The following is a 16,560-nucleotide window of genomic DNA, read 5'->3' as shown; positions in this document are numbered from 1 at the left end:
TTTCTCTCTCTAGGAATTTTTAAATCAAGATTGGATGTTTTTTGAAAAGTGATCTTTAGTTCAAACCCTCAGTGTTAATGGAGTCTTACAGCTGTTCTACAGTAAGATAACATGGCTGTCGAAGATCTTGTATTATGTTTACATCTCTGTGAAAACTAGCAAGAAGCAAATGGAAGTAGGAGATGGAAGAAGGGAGAAAAACATGGAAGAATGAAAATAAATACAGTTTTATTGCATTTATTTAGATTCTTGAATTGCTTGTTTTGATAAAGGTGTCTATCCACTACAGTTTTAATGGTATCTTTCATTCCCTCTCTTGAGCCAACATGCAACATTATTATGCAATGTCAAACAGCAGAAAGGGGTCAAGCACACAGCTAGCTGCATCAGGTGGGTCCACCACTTGTGTCCTGCTGGTAAAATCTGAGGTATGACTTGGCATTCTCTTCCAGTTATGGCCCCAGAGGGAGACCATCACTCTCCTACTGCCCAGACACACCCACATCTGAAAGCTAAGAGAGGAAACAAAGAGTGGTTTGCCTTCATGTGTTTGGATGACCTTGGGGTCATCCAGAACCGGGCATATGTCATTTAACATTTCTGTTTTCCCATGCCAGCTCCAGAGACCAGGACTGACACGGCATGGAAAAATACATGGATTGGACAGACAAATTGAAAGGAGATGTTCTATGTTTTTCCTACTTAACAGCCTGTAGCCACTCAAATGTGAAAGATGGTACAAGTATTGATTTCATACAAAGAGCAAAACACTTTACTTTTGTGTAAGACAATTTCTCTTTCAGACAAAACCAGCAAATATAAACTGTCCAAGGGAACATGTAGTCTTTTTCCATTCATGACAATCCTGTTTCCATGGTCTTATTATCCCTCCCTGATGGCACTGGATTCCCCAAAGTGGAGTGAGTGGCACAAAAACTTGGAGTAGCTCGAGTGGAACAAACACAAGTCTCACCTGCTCTGACTTCCAACCTAAGGCCCAGCAATGAATCAGCAGAATACTCCCCTGCCCCTCTGAGTCCTGAAGCTGATCTGCTGTCACACACCTCAGCTCCTCCCTGCCAGCTTTCCACTTTTCTGAATCTTCTGGATAACTCCCAGCTGTCTCTGCCTGCCTACACACAGAAACTTTGCCCTCCTTACAAAGCAAAATGTTTTAATGGAGCCATGGTAGAAAAGACAAGTCAGTTTTAACCCAGAAGTAGTATATGCTTTGTAGCCCTGTATTTTTTAACTAGTCTGTAAACTCAAAGATTCTTGGATATTAAAGTTTGCTTTGGTTTGTCCTCTATGAGACATCAAATCTCACTATACTGTATTAGTGACAGCTGCTATTCCTGGCTTTATTCCACTCTCAAAATGTTTTCTGCCTTGAACCATATGTTTCACATATAGTTATTTAAAGAGTTTCACTAGCTAAGCCTGTTGAGATGAATCACCCCTCCTGCAAAGGTGTCGTGGGATATGCAGCAGAGTAATAAGAATATTAACTTGGATACATAGCATAAATAACATCATACATGTCAGTTGTGCATTGCTGTGATAGAAAAAGTGACTCAAAAGAAATCCTACCTGATGTGGAATGAGCTTTCCCAGCCTAGATTACCTAAGAGGCAGGGAAGACTATCTTTAAACTATAATAGAATTAGGCTGGGTTTGTGCACGTTAATTACAGGGGCAGTGTCAAACACATCTCTGGATTTAACTACTGATATCTACAAGATTTTGACCTATTGTTGTTTCTCCTCCTCGGTGTCCAGCCAATTTTGCTGGTGTAGAGGGGAATACTCATTAAAAATTTATCTCACTCCCTCATTCAAGATGGCTGTCTGGTTTTCCTTAAGATATCTTATTGAGTTTAAATGTTATCTACATAGGATTTTAGAATGTCTCAGGTGCAGTTTGCAGTAAGGAAGCTTTTATGCACACTTGGCCTTTGGCAGTACAAACTTAGGTTTCAATTTTCTTCATGTCTACTGTTTATTCTTGCTCTCACCACATCATATTTACTATGAAACATGTAAACTATGCCAGAGCAGAACTCCAGCCTCTCTTCCCAGGTAAGCATCCAAATCAGCTGACAAGAGCATCATGCTCCTTTTCACACCCGGGTCTGTCCCAGGCAATCTGGAATGCCTTCCTTCACAGGGTTATTGGACCTTCAGCCACAACAGAAGGACTTCCCTACATCATCTCCAGGATAGTCTCTGGGCTGGTGGCAAGAGCACTTTCAACAAAGGTGGCAGATGTGTATCCTGATCTTTTTTTGTGGGCTCTGATTACTGATATACCATATATGATAGGTATCCATCTCCACCTTTAACTGTGAAATGTTGAAAGAGAGATCATAAGTGATCTTCATGCAAAACTTGGGATTTATGATAGGTCCTCCCATTTCCTGATAAGCTGGTCTCTCTTCAGCTCTAGGTGCTATTTTCTCTGAATCCCTGAAAGCACGGTTATGCGATCACTTCAGTTCAGTATAAATCTACAATGCTCCATAAAGGGGCAGTCCTACCCACCTTTGCACCCTTCCTGCTTCCTTGTAAGAGCACTGACTTTTTTTTGTTTCCTTGATATTAGTTTTCAGACATATAATGTTATTCGGCCTGATTCAAAGGGTTGCTATGTGCATGCTAGAGCTAGGACACAGAAAGCAGCAGGGAAAAGGCAGTGGGTCACTGGAAGAGAAAAGACAAGACCAGTCTTTTCTGGCAGCAGTGCAGACATCTGCTTGATTAAAGTAACCACATAACAATGGCCTAAGGTACCTTCTTATGCAGTGTAGGGAGTTTAAAACAAAGGCTAACCTAGCATTCTGGATTAATGAGGCCAGACATTTACAGTCTGGTCAAGCTGAGGCAAAAGGTCCTTTTCTAGATCTCTCCTTCATATTGCATGAGTGCTAGATAACATCGCTATCGGTTTGAGCATTTACCTGCCTCATTATCCAAGAGATGTCACCTTTCCTAAACATTTTTGAAATGTCCAGCTTTAATGCTACTTGTTCAAAGCAAAATTTCTTGTGAATTTCAAACATGGAACAATTAAAAGTAATAAGGTTTTGTTTGAAAAAATGTAGTCACTAAGGAAAAAAAAAAAGAAAATAAGATATGGTTCTGCCTGAAAACAAATCTGGAAGATTTAACATTTTTCCAGCAAAATGGGTCCACTTTCAGTGGGCCACATGCATGCAAACAAAAAAGACACACACACCCCCCCCACCCACCCCCAATAATCTATCATTCTCACTGTGCTTTTCAGGGATTATTTTGCCTCACACTAGCTGCGACAGACACTTTGTGAGCCAGAATCTCTGATCCAGTCAAGCCAGGTTTTAGGCAAGCCTGATGGGTAGAACTAAGGTAGGTTTGAACGACATTCAAAGTCCCCAGGTGCTGCAACTGCTCAGGATACAGGCCAATCCCTGGATTAAAGAACAGCTGGCCACTCTAACTGATGCCTGGTTTCCCACAGTCCTGAAGTCCAAACATTTAATCTGTCCTAAAAAAAAAAAAAAGAAAAGAAAAAAGTGTGTTTTTTCAGAAAAGATCTGAAAAGATCTATGATAAGTAATGGATTCTCCTGCAGCACAACTGGAATAGACCTCTCAATGCACAATGCCACATCTATTTTTGGAAAAGCACAAATGGAGCCAATTGAGTGATCTCACTGGCTAGTAATTTCTTTGAAATAGTTTATCACATACATGAAAATACACTGCATTACATCACTTCAGAAGTCATCTTTGTTTTCTTTTTAAGTAAGTTACAGTATTTTTCTTGATGTTTAAACTTTAGTATGTGTGACTTCAGTGGCATTATAGAAACCATTGGAAATCAACTCTTTTTGTACCTGCATACCTATGTAGTTGTCCAGGAATGCAGCACTGGAGAAGTTAATTATACATATGTAATATTTAGAGGTTGACCCACGAGTATTTAGGAATTATAGAAGACTCCTAATGCTATTTCAACCTCTTCATCTCTGACACACATACAGACATATACACATTCACATCTGAAAGCTGTATCACATATGGGAGACAGAAGTTTTCCAAACTTAAATTAGTGGCATTTAAATAAGAAACCCACAAAACCAAATCAAGCATTAATGCTGATTGCTAGAGCGTGCCAACATTTCACAACAGATATAAACGTGGGAGATTTAACATTTTTGCGCTCATTCTCCTGCAGGCACAGCTGAGGAATGTTCAGGCGATCTCAACCACAGCCATATTAGGACAGCATTAGGTACGCGTCTCAAGTGCAGAAGTGGTTTTGTAAGTTATACTCCAGACAATAGAGGCTTAGACATATAACTCACTGCACTGATGCATTCTTGTGCATCGTCCATCCATTTAGTATTGTACAGAATAAACACGCATCTTTGGTTTCCTGATGAAATGCAACTGTTTTCCAAGAATATTATTTTATCACCCCAAGTTATATGTAAGCAGAACTTTCAGGGCCAAGAGAGAGGGGTAATGAGATGAACGTTGTTCCTGGAATTAGGGCTGGGGCGAGTTCTAATTGGTTGGACATCCCTCTTGCTTCCTTTTACACATCTCTATTATTCGATCCCCTCATTTTAGCTTTTCTGGTGCAGAACCTAAAATACATCAAGAGAGGCAATGGTGTTCCCAGACCTTCTAAAAGGTGAGTAATGGTAAGTTTATAGTCATCCTTATGAATCGAAGTTTTTGGGCTTGTATGTTTATACCATTCCTTTCTGACCATCTTTGACCCATTGCAGAGGGTCCCATTAATAGTCCTATAGCCAGGTTTCATTGCTGATATAATTTTCAAGGTGCTTTCAGGTGATTTCAGGAATACTGTCTTCTTGTTACAGTGCAGGATAGGGATTCAACGTAGCTAAGTGCTATTTTTGACTCTGTCACTGGTTAACAGGAGAACAGTGGCTAATCCTCCCAGCCCCACTCTTACAGTTTCTGGTTTTTTAAAAATGAGGGCAGTACTGCTGAACTCTGTTGCTTTGAGATCTGCTACTGAAAACCATAAAAGCTAGAACTGACCGCAACTCAGAAGTTACTCTCACTACAATTGTATGTGCCACAGTTATCATGTTCTGTCAAGCAGGTAAATACTCCAGAAAACTTGCATCCTTAAGGAGATAAGAAGGTATGGCACAATATAACACAGTAGGTAAAATACGATTATGATGGAGTAACTTCATCTGCCTGCCATGTCTGATGATTTCTAGTAGCACCCTGAGTAGGGAAGCCCAGCTTGTTCATCTTTTCTGACTAAGTGTATTTGTGAATCACTGGTAAATGGTCTCTTCCTAGATAGCAGGTCTCTAGAAGCACACACAAAGTAAATGTGAGTAATACAAATACTGTGAACTCCTCTCCACACAGGAAGGGTAAAGTTCCAAGTTTCAGTTCAGAAGGATATAAGTCTAAAATGTCCTTTAATCTTTATGCACTTTCAATGTGCATATCTACACATAATCTCCTGGATTGCTTAGAGCTTGTTTATAGCTACAGTGGGCACTCTTCAGTGAATTTATTATTTAGATCTTTAGAAAGGAGTAGGAATGGAACAGGAAGATAGGGTTGAAAACTCAGCTTCAAAACATTCAAAATTACTTAAAGATTGATACAAAAAGGAAAAATCAGTTTCCTCATTAAACATAGAAAGATTCAGAACAACTGGTTTGAAAAATCTCTAAAGACACATTTCAGTTCTGGAAGTATTAATAGACTAGGAATAGAAAGAGGCCCAGATCTTACACAGAATTAACAACTATGACTGTGAGCAAAACTCATGCTTCTGTTCAGTGGCCCACACAAAGACAAAATTCAACGAAAACTTGGGATTGAACCATTACCACCCTATGAGATTTTCTTGCCAGGCTGAAAAATGAAATGAAAACCCAAATGGAGTGCTACTCCTTATAATGTTGACACTAATTATGTTCAGCTTCAAATCAGCTGCATTCAGCAACTAGCATCCTGTCATCCCAAGTGGCTATGACCTACTGCAGACATTTGTTTAATATAAAATCTTCAAGAGATCCTAGAGAGTTTATTGTTAAGTTTTCAGAATGGGCCTAGAAGTTACAACTTATATACAGAATTTACTTGCGCTTCACAACTTTATCGGATATTGGCATTTAATTTTTAAACTGAAAATGAAATTTAGCCAGAAAACTTTACTAAGCCCTTAACCAATCTATTCAAGGAAAGTTACTTTTAGCAATGATATGAATTTCCTCTGCTGCAGTTTTTTCATTACTTCTTTTCCCATCTATAGTTTATATTTTCATCTTTGCAGAAACATTGTTCATGGTTATGGGCTGACATCCCATCTTTCCTTAGTCTTCTCTAGACTAAACAATGCCAATTCCTTCCACCCTCCCTCTTGCTCGCTCTAGACTGTTGCTCATTCTTTTTACTCCTTTCTGGATTGTCTCCAGTGCGTCTACATTTTTCTTGAAGTATGGTGCCCAAAACAGTACTTCTTGAGACTCTCCAGCATCAAGGAGAGTGGAAGAATTACTTTATACACCTTGTGCAGAACATTTGTACTCCAGGATCACTTTATTTTGCTTAAATTTGTTAATACTTGGTAAGTGCAGGGAGCTTCTTTATTTATTAAACTGAAAGTGTATGTTTGGAGAGAATCTTTCCTTGTGAAAGCTGGGTTCAAGTATAGTTTTGTGATCAGGGTCTTAAGGCCAGAAAGTTGTAAACATTTGTTTTACTTTATTACAGGGCATGCCCGTAAACCAAGAGTTAGCTCTGATTTGCTGTACAAAATGGTCCCTATTTACAGATCCTCCAGCAGGCATACATGGGTTTCAGAGATGGATGGCAACTGTCCTATTTTCTATTTTATTAAAATAGGAACAAATATTACCTAGCTTTCTAGAGACAGGTAGTGAGTTGATTTGAGAAGAGCTTTGCCTACAAGGAACATCAGAGCACTGGTACCTTCCAAGATATGCACACTGTTACGAAGTATAAAGCCTTGTTACCTTTATGTACCTTTAAGCTGAAACACTGTTTTATTAAAGTCAATTGCATTATTGTTAACTTGGGTTTCACCATTAGCTCTAAGATTTTATAGGAAGCATTTTGTTCTTTAGTATTTATAATTGGTCTACCAAAAGTCTTACTTAATGCTCTATAGAGACTAATGTGGTATAAATATTTATTCTAATAATTGCTAACACCCCCTCCATACACACAGACAATTACTTCATTGTGTTGCCTTAAATTGCATAATATTTTAAAAAGAGGATTTAGGACAGATCTTAATGGGATTTGCTACCAAAACTTGAGGATTATTTCCTGGTGTGAGAGAATGTAGGAAGGATGTAAAACAGCAATAAAAATGTCCTAATTGTAGATAACTTACTCATTCTTCCACAGATTTCTTGCATGGCATGAGCAAGTGACTTTATCATGTGCCTCCCTGTCTTTCATGAGCTATTTCAGAAAAGCATTCTTATATTCCTTCCAAAACAAATATTTTTTTTTTTCCCATTCATTATTGGACAAATTTCTGTCTGACAATAGAGGAAGACCAAGAGACTTTGTCAGTTATCTTCATGTTAAAGTGGATTATACCCAATTTGATTTTGAGATATTATTAGCTTCAGGGGTGCAATAACATTATGGTCCTATGTTCTGGTCAGTATTTTTAAGCCAAATTTCAATTGGCTTTAAAGAAGAAAAAAAAGTTAAAATAAAAGCACACCCACTGGCAGTACTTAGCTGAATCAATAAAAACCACAGTTAAATACCACCATATTTGTATCAGTGCAACTTTTGCACACTCTCAGTTTCTTTTGTTAAACAATGGTTTAACACACATAAAAAAGCTTTGGGTAACAGATAAGTTATGGTGGTCAAACTTTTAAGACAAGTATAGATAAGTTGTTGTTTGGTTTGGTTTTTTTTATGATTTGGGTGCCATTCTGGTATTTCCTCAGCAAAAATAGCATGGAACGCTTTCCTTCTATGCCCTAGCCCCCACTTTATTTATATATTAAAACACCAACATTTCTTTTGCTTCTTATTTGCTTTTTAAGCCAGCAGTGACAAGTGGAGAGAAGGAATTTTGTGAATTTTCTGGAAAAGTTACAATAGTCTGCAGTAGCAATTTCCCTGAAATGAATGATTGTTTGGTATGTCTTCAATACAGTCCACTGAAGATTTCTGTAATTTCCTAGGGTATAGATTATTATTCTAATCTTATTTACCCAACCTTGAAGCTAGTTCATTGATGTCATTGTTTGTCTTCAAGGCAAAAAACACTGCCTATTGAACTCTACTGCTATTAATTTCTGTTTTCATTTACTCTTTTCTTTCAAGTTGTAGACTTGCTTAGTAGTGCTGGTATAAAAGTGGAATAATAATTTCAAATATACTTATTCTAGCTTTCTTCTGCTATAGCAAAGAACAGGATTTGACCTGCAGTCCCACTTTTATTTTCCCATGCAAAGTCATACAGCACTAAGAGACTGAGACTAGATGCCTGAGAAAGTTCCATTTTACTCAAGAGTCACTGACTTCTGTGAATTGACATAGGTGTTTAAAAACACCAGCCCAACAAGCTGAATTTGTTTCATGTTTGCCCAGTACCAAGTGTTCCAGATCTTTGACCTCTGGATAATATTTGAGCAACAGCAAAAATATTGTTAACTGTTCTGTGTTAAATGTGACATGCAACATTTCAAGAACAGAAGAGTTAACAATAGTTTTTAATTTGCATTTCCTTATTTGTATTTGAAATATTTCAGACTTGCACGGTTGAATACCATAGAGCAATCACTGGAAGTCACTCAGAATATGTCATAGATACAGGACTATATCTGCTAACAATTTCTGGAGGATGCTCACTGAGAAAGCTTGTGGATTCTCAAATATGTTTTTCTATTGCCTAATGCAAATTCTTCTTGCTGCAGCTTAAAACCATTGCTTTTTATTTTATGCCAAAGGACCTAAGTAATAGTTTATTCCTTACTTTTTTGCTATCATTTATGGACCTGAATAGGATGAGGGATAAGGGGCCTTAGTCCTCAACAGACATGGCTGGCCATACAGGGTTGCCATTAAGCTGGCCTCCTCTGTCCCCACAAATCCATTTGCAGGTATGGAGTTTTAATGTGGACTTAGGTTAATTTTTTTCATTTAACTCCAACTATTTCCTGTCATATAACACACATTTGAAGTTATATGTGCAATAGTGTGCATTCTGTAACACAGCATCAGCAAATTCAGACCAAAATTGTGAATGAACCAGAGTATACCACAGCTTAGCTCTAGTCACTCCTTGATTTGCATTCTGTACCTCTAAACATGATTGCACCCTCTCCCCAAACCTGAGCACACATTTTTAAACACTAGTTTGTCTATGTCACAAATTAATTATCTCTAGACATTACAGACTTGTGTAATTCAAATTCCACATGGTTTAAATCTCTTCCTAGAAGACAGCTGGTTGTGGTAAAGCACATGTTAGAGGGAGTCCCATAGTAGAAGCCCCTGTCTAGTCATGGAGCACTGACAGGGACAATTGCAATGATCCCTAACTTAGAGTTTGTTAATCTGGGGTCACATTCATTTCCCTCGCAATTCCAGCAGCAGTACCTGCCTGCAAACATCTTCAGTCTCCTGGCCACCCACCTTCCCCATGGAAGAAAGGTCACACATGCTCTGTTCCATTCCAATTCTTTTCTCATCCTGATGTTGCTCTACACCAAATTTATAGGGAAGGAAAAGGCAGAGACTGCAGCTCATTTAGCCTGGAACACAGAAAATAAAGAGACTACTTGAGGATTAGAATGGGTAAATTGAATTAGCAATCAACACGCAACACAATGCATTCTGAAACACAACTACTTGCTCAAAATACAATTAATTGTATTTTGAGCCTGAAACTGCTTAGACCTAGTGCCAAAAAGTACTGTCTCTCAAATAGAAACCGTGGTGGTTCCATTTATAGCTTTGTATCATTTAACCCTTGCTGCCTTTGACAAGGAATGCTCCTTGGCTATAACAGATTTCCAAAGGAGGATTAGGGTTTCGGGGGCAGGGAGGTGGTGGTAGTGTGGGTGGTGTGTCAAGGCATGAGATAATATTGGGTTGCTGCAAAAAATAATGTAGTTTTATACAAATTGAGACCATCTGTCATTAAAAGTACACAAAAATGGGACTAAACCTCAAGAAACCCAATGTAATAACATTAGATAATGTGAGGTCAGAGTGCTGTAAAGGCCTGACACAATCTTATGATGAACCCTATTCATTCACAGGGGAAAAATTAGCTTCAGATCCACAGACATCTGGTTTTCTAAAATTGTAGGTAGAACCTTTCCCTTTTCTACCACAGAAGTTTCTTCACAATGGTGCTGTTCATTGCTTTCTTACACCTATTTCCCACCTATCTGATCCTTGACTAGATAAGAGCAGCCCAGAAGAAAATGAGTCATGATACCACTGCAGGGATTGCATGGTTTGATCCACTGAAGTTACCTGGCCTCCTCTTCCTTCCTGCATCTTGACAGTGCTTAAGAATCAGAGGAAAACTTACCAAGTTGCTGGTGATAAGGTGGCCTGATCAGAAAGACTGAAGATGACAGTCAGTCTTAATCAGGAGCCAGACCCATGTCACCATCTGCCATCTTACGGTTTGAGAATATAAAACATTTTTTAAAAAAGCTTTTTCTTAATGTGGTCATTGTGCAGTGGATTGGGGGTGGGGGGAGGGTAAAGTATCAAATTGTACTTCCCTTCTCAACACACCCTGGTGGCAGGCAGCTCTGATAGTCTCTGAAAGGTAGAAGATACCATTCTAAATCTTTTTTTCCTAACCATACCCTGGTTTTATCTGTTACTATACAGAAATGAATGTAAATGTTACTTAGTTGCAGTGTACACTAGTGGATGTAAATGTACTTAACTGCAATCCAAGAATCCATGAACCTGGAACATTCCTTACTGGCACATCTGAAAGACTGAAAACGCCCTCTGCTCTTTACATTCCAGTTTAATATAAGCCTCTCCCTTTCTATATTAAACATGGAAGTTGCAATCGTCCCACCAAGACCAAGTTGTGCTCATAGATCTGCAAGAAGTCTGTCAGAAAGTGGTAACAGAGAAGACAGAGTTCAGCTTCCTGTGAGCACACATCTTCCAGTGGTAAGTTATGGGTGATATCATTTCAGGACTCTAGCATTGGCAAAATGTGCATGCCAGACACAGGAAACCAAGAATAATAAAGCAAACCACGGAAGCCTCCAAAATTCTATCATTTTTATAGTTTAGTGAGAAGATGGATGTTCTCCCTGTGACTGACCTCCAAGAACTAGATTTTTAAGCCAATACAAATATTAGCCTATTTTTTTAGGTCTCTGAACATTCATATAATATTAAACACAGGACAATCCAGCTTAGTTTTGGTTAGCTTTTTAGACCATTAACCAATCTCTACTTTGCTTAGCAACTCCAGATCAGGAGAACTTTTTTTAAAATTTATTTTTTATACTGATTACCTTGTAAAACAAAATGAAAAAAGTTCAATGGTTTCTTATACTTAGCAACCATAATCTCAGAAGTCAGTATTCTCTATATTTACTCTAGAAATGATTTATAAATCAATACTTATGTTATTTAGTTCTAGCTAAAAAGTTTTTTAAAATGTCCATTGTAATTCAGGTGAACATTGAAGGTCATTGTATTTGCTAATAAAAAAGTTTTAATATACTAAAATTAGCATTAACTAATTTTACATGGTCTTGATTGGAGAAAAAAGTTGAGAGGTGAACTAACTAGAATTGTGTTTAGATTAGCCAAATTAGCTAATTGTTAAAAAAATGATGCTAATGATATAAATGTGGCTGCTAATTGACCTCAAAACGTCCACATTCACATGCATTCACTGTGAATGCCTTGAATGAACAATTATCTGCTGAAAGCAGATTTGCCAACTATTCTACTTAAAACTATTTCTATTTGTGTCACATGGATGGTTTCTCTGACAGGCATTTTTCCCAGTTTGGTCATAAACTCTAAACGAGAATAATGAACAAGACAGCTATGGTCTCGGTTTTCAGTAACATTACCTTCTGTACTAAAATTTAATATTATTTTTAGCCAGTATTATTAGCCCCGATATAGCAACAACTGTTTCAGCCGTTCCAGGTGTGACAATGCCAATTAACCAAATTAAGAAGTCAGTACTGCATTCTTGATTCCCAGAATGTTCCCAAATCAAGGTACTACAACTCTACACACAGAGTGTATTTATTCAGGTTGAAAAGAGTTCCCTCTTTGCCTGATGGGTATAAATATAAATACCTTTTTTCCTTGACTATAAAGAATCACAATCACTAATTAAATGGTTATTACACAATATATGTGCAATCTCCAACTGAATGAATTGTAGGGAATCAATACTAGAAGATGCTGAACCTCCCTAAGGTACAAGTTCTTGGCTTTCTGAGTAGCAGTATTCCAAATTCCTTGTTTGAGCACTTGCATGCGGAATTGAACAGGAGAATTAAGTGTCAATCCAAGTACAACAGAGCAGAATCTCCCCTGTCTACCACTTGGCTTTGTGCCAACATAATACTGGCTATGTAGGAAATACTGCCATTAGTCTAAACAAGCATTTAAGCAAGTCCTTAACTATTGTAAAAATACAATAGTATCAAAAGGCTCCATATATCAGCCTTTTTTCTTTTAAAGAAAAGACTAATTGGACTACTACAAGTGGGCTCTCAACTCATGAGCTGATGAGAAGGAAAAAATAGTGAGAGAAGTGAATCATCCTTGTCCTGAGATTTGTGGTGAACCATAACAGGACCTCCTGAAGTGTGGGCCTCTCCATTAAGTGACCACAATGAGTTGCCTTGTGTGTCCCACTGTATCCTATATGAATGTAGATGTATTAATTCTTAGTGTACTTTAACATAACTCACAGTAGCATATAATCATGCCACTAAATGTATAATTTTTAATTTTTCTTTGCATTAGTATTGAACTGGTACTCTCCCAGTCTCATGAGTGTATTTTAGTACATTTCATATGTATTCATCCTAATTCTTGCAGCTTGTCTTTGAGCTGGATACATCAGAAAAATTGCATGGACAAGGACAATTTCAATTCCTTTTTTGCAGCCCTTCAACTCAACTGCTTGTAGTATAAACAAGGATAACTCCCCTACCAGAATAACACTTCATTGCAGTTCAAAACTGGGTCACTTTTGGATAACAAATTTAGGCTCCATATTACAAAGAGTTACAAACAAGTAACTAAGTAATCAGGCTAGGATTTGAAACATGCCTCAAATCCTTTGTCTCTGTCTCTAGCCACAAACACTCTTCAAATCTCTGCAGACTTACCCCTAGAGAGTAGGACTGGAACATTTCTTATTATCATTATGCGAACTGCAAAGCGAAGTGTCGGAAGTTAAGAAGTTGCTCAAGGTGACTTAGGTGACGGCAGCAAAGCAGGAATTCCAATGGACTTCTACAGACACATGAGCAACTTAAATATGCTGGTATACAAAACTGTTCCAGTTTATCCAGCTTCAAGAGAAGCAGTAAACATCTGGAGGAAACATTTGAAAAGTGCCCTAGCCAATGCTATTCTTGATAACTTGGTTAACTAACTATGAAGTATTGTTCCGATGTAATTTGTTTACTACTTGCAGTTCTCTCACTTTAGAGTATAAGAAAAAAAAAAAAGCTTTTGCATACCTCCTTCTCTAAAAACAAGATTGAACAAGAAGGCTTTTCAAATACAGGGAGCAGGAAGGGTAATTGTTTCTTTAAAAAAATACTACCATAATGCAGTAACAGTTAACTGCAAGCACTGCAGGAATTAAAAATATATAATCTGGACTTTCAAGTGTCTAGGAAGCAGTCTTATTAGCCTTAAGTTTAAAAGCTCTGTTAAACAAAATAACACATCACATGCATTTTCAAGTGCAATCCAACTCCTTGTTTTCCTCTCACTTGACAGCATTTTAAAATTATTGTTTGGAGAGTGCTAATTAGTAAGAATGTGGTAACAAGTTATTTTTCTTTATTGTTCAAAAGTTTAGTTTAAAAATGAGAAAGTAGGAAACTTCTCTGCTGTAGACAGCCAAAAACTTTAGTGGTCTGTGTAAAATTAATTGATTCATTAATCTCATTCATAACGAGCTCTGATTTGGCATAAATATGTTACAGTGGGAGCAAGGGGCAAGCTGCACAGGTTTTTTTTGTTACTACCAAGGTAAGCAGTTTATTTTAAAGAAACAAATACTAACCAATTAAAACAAACAAAAAAACCCATGAAATTTTGTAATATCTAAGCCACATTTCTTTCCCTTGCTACTATGGAGGTACTGACACCTTCTGGCAGTGAGTGAGGTGGCCAGACAAGAGCTTCTGATCCGCTTCCAGCTGTAAAGAACTGCCAAAAATAAAATTCACTTGGCTTCAAAGTGGTAAACTCTACTGTATTTCCAGAAGCGCTCTCACTCACAGTTTAATATTGAGTTCTGCTGAGTACTAACAGAAATCATTAATGAGGAAAGATAATAATCATTTCAGAGAAATCAATAATATAATTAAATCCAGTTAGTATGAGCTTAGAAGAAATACACTTAGTTGCTCCCTTGATGTTTTTCTAAAATGAGGTAACTAACAGATAAAGTGTTTCCATCATTTGAGCGCTTGTGCTATTACAAGTGTTGCAATGATTTCTCCTTCACTGCAAGTACTTAAACTGGATGTTTTCTAAAAAACAAACTCTGGTGCTCTCTGAGATACTGGATTTGAAACAAGTTAAACAAAATCCTAAATTCCTGTTTGAGACAGGCTGCAGAGTAGTTCATATTAACTCCTATTGTTTTTGAAGTAATGTAAAGAATAAAACTTCTAATCTTCCCAAACTCAGTCTTGTCTGTCTTATTGGTACACTCTCTAAGTACATCAAACATTTCGAGTGCCTTGCTCCAGCTCATATGTACATTTGTAACACTAAACACAGTTACTTCGAAGCCATTAAAGAATCCTTCCCAAAACAGGACCTCACACAGGTACATGCCATGTTCCAAATCCAGAATTTTACATCTGTTAAAAGTATGATTTTTGCCTGGAGCACAGGAATCTGTGGAGAATGAGAGCTATTGGAACAGAATCTAATCCTTCACACAAGGCAAGTCTCCCTGGCAAGCATTTTATCCTACTGACCTAATGTTTCCTACAGTCTCCTATACGAAGGAAGAAAATTTGTAGTGCCACTTTCCACAGAGAAGAACTGGAGATCAACAGTACTCTCGGATGGTACACTTTGGGGTGCATAAGCTGAACTCAGCAATGAAACAAGGAAGAAGGTCCTACTCCAAATGGGGCAGTAACTCATATCATTCACCACAGAACATTAAATTTTCACCTTCACTTTAGACTGAAGAATAGTTTTAAGAAGTGATCACAGATGATCAAAAAATCATAATAGAAGTAATTTAGATGCAGCATATACATAAAGCATCAGATTTTAAACAGATCTAATGGTATATTTTGTTGTATTACATAAGCTATGCAGGGCACAGTAGAGGTGTCCCAATCTGTTTCTGACAGAAGTCATTAATTGTACCTCAAATTAATTTAATTTATGTTCTTGTAAAATCTGACAAAATTCACTCCATGCCTAGAATACGCATTCTGCAGACACAAAGAGGATGTAAACCGTTTTAAATACATGCCTTAAGCACAGAACTCCTCAGTCTCTACTAGAATATTCTTGAATTGAGGAGACTGTTATATAGGATTTGTAATATTAGGAAAAATACCTACTTAATACCTCTCCTGCAGTAGTATCAGAGGAATCCCCCCTATACTTAATACTTGCTGTGCAAACACATCAAGAGAGGCAACCCCTTCTCAAGTCTATCTTTCATTCAAAGTAAATATTACCATATAAGCCAAAAAGAATCATCTTAAACCTTTGAATACTTCTGAAAAGTTACTTTTCTACCTGAGCTTGAAGGAGACAAGTTTTAAAAGTCTATAGAGATATGCATAGATATACGTGCACATTGCTCCAACATAGTTACCTTCTGCTGCAAGTATTCTCCACCTCTTCTGATTTCCTTTACCCCCTCAAATCCTGTTCTCTGGAATGGTTGTTTTGTTATTAACTCTCCCTGCTGTTTTTCCTTTTTATGCTAAATTCTGTTATACCATTTTTCCTCACCTCTTCTCTGTCACCTTTAAGTTTTCATCATCTAGTACAACTTTTTCTTGTGTGCAGAATTTATTCTATTTCTGGCACAGTGCAGACACATAGTCTCTGTAGAGTCATAGTCTCTCTGTTGTCTTGTATTCCCTACCCGCTCTATTCTATGTATTCAAAAGGCTCTATGCCATATGGGCTATCCTGTGGATATGGAAGCTGGTGTGACTTACCAAATACCACCAGAAAAGTAGATAAAGGCCTCATCAGACCCAGTGCCTCATCATCTAAAGCCCTTTCTAATATTGTTGATATGATTTGGTTTTGCCATCCATAATTCCTAA

The 16,560-nt window shown here is 37.6% G+C and overlaps 1 long non-coding RNA gene across 3 annotated transcripts; it reads left to right on the top strand.

Moving 5' to 3' along the window:
• The first annotated feature begins 3,938 nt into the window (after positions 1 to 3,938).
• LOC140649371 (uncharacterized) lies at positions 3,939 to 14,923 on the top strand. Of its 3 annotated transcripts, XR_012041605.1 has the most exons (4): positions 3,940 to 4,271; positions 4,613 to 4,676; positions 10,453 to 10,680; positions 11,039 to 14,923. It is a non-coding gene; the product is annotated as an uncharacterized lncRNA (long non-coding RNA). The 3 variants fall into 3 exon arrangements; XR_012041603.1 differs by having other exon boundaries at positions 3,939 to 4,271; positions 10,453 to 14,923; XR_012041604.1 differs by lacking the exon at positions 3,940 to 4,271 and adding an exon at positions 4,317 to 4,469 and having other exon boundaries at positions 10,453 to 14,923.
• The last annotated feature ends 1,637 nt before the right edge of the window (positions 14,924 to 16,560 follow it).

The sequence above is a fragment of the Ciconia boyciana genome, chromosome 3 (genome assembly GCF_034638445.1).
Source record: "Ciconia boyciana chromosome 3, ASM3463844v1, whole genome shotgun sequence".
NCBI classification, from domain to species: domain Eukaryota; kingdom Metazoa; phylum Chordata; class Aves; order Ciconiiformes; family Ciconiidae; genus Ciconia; species Ciconia boyciana.
This window is presented reverse-complemented; position numbering and strand designations above follow the sequence as displayed.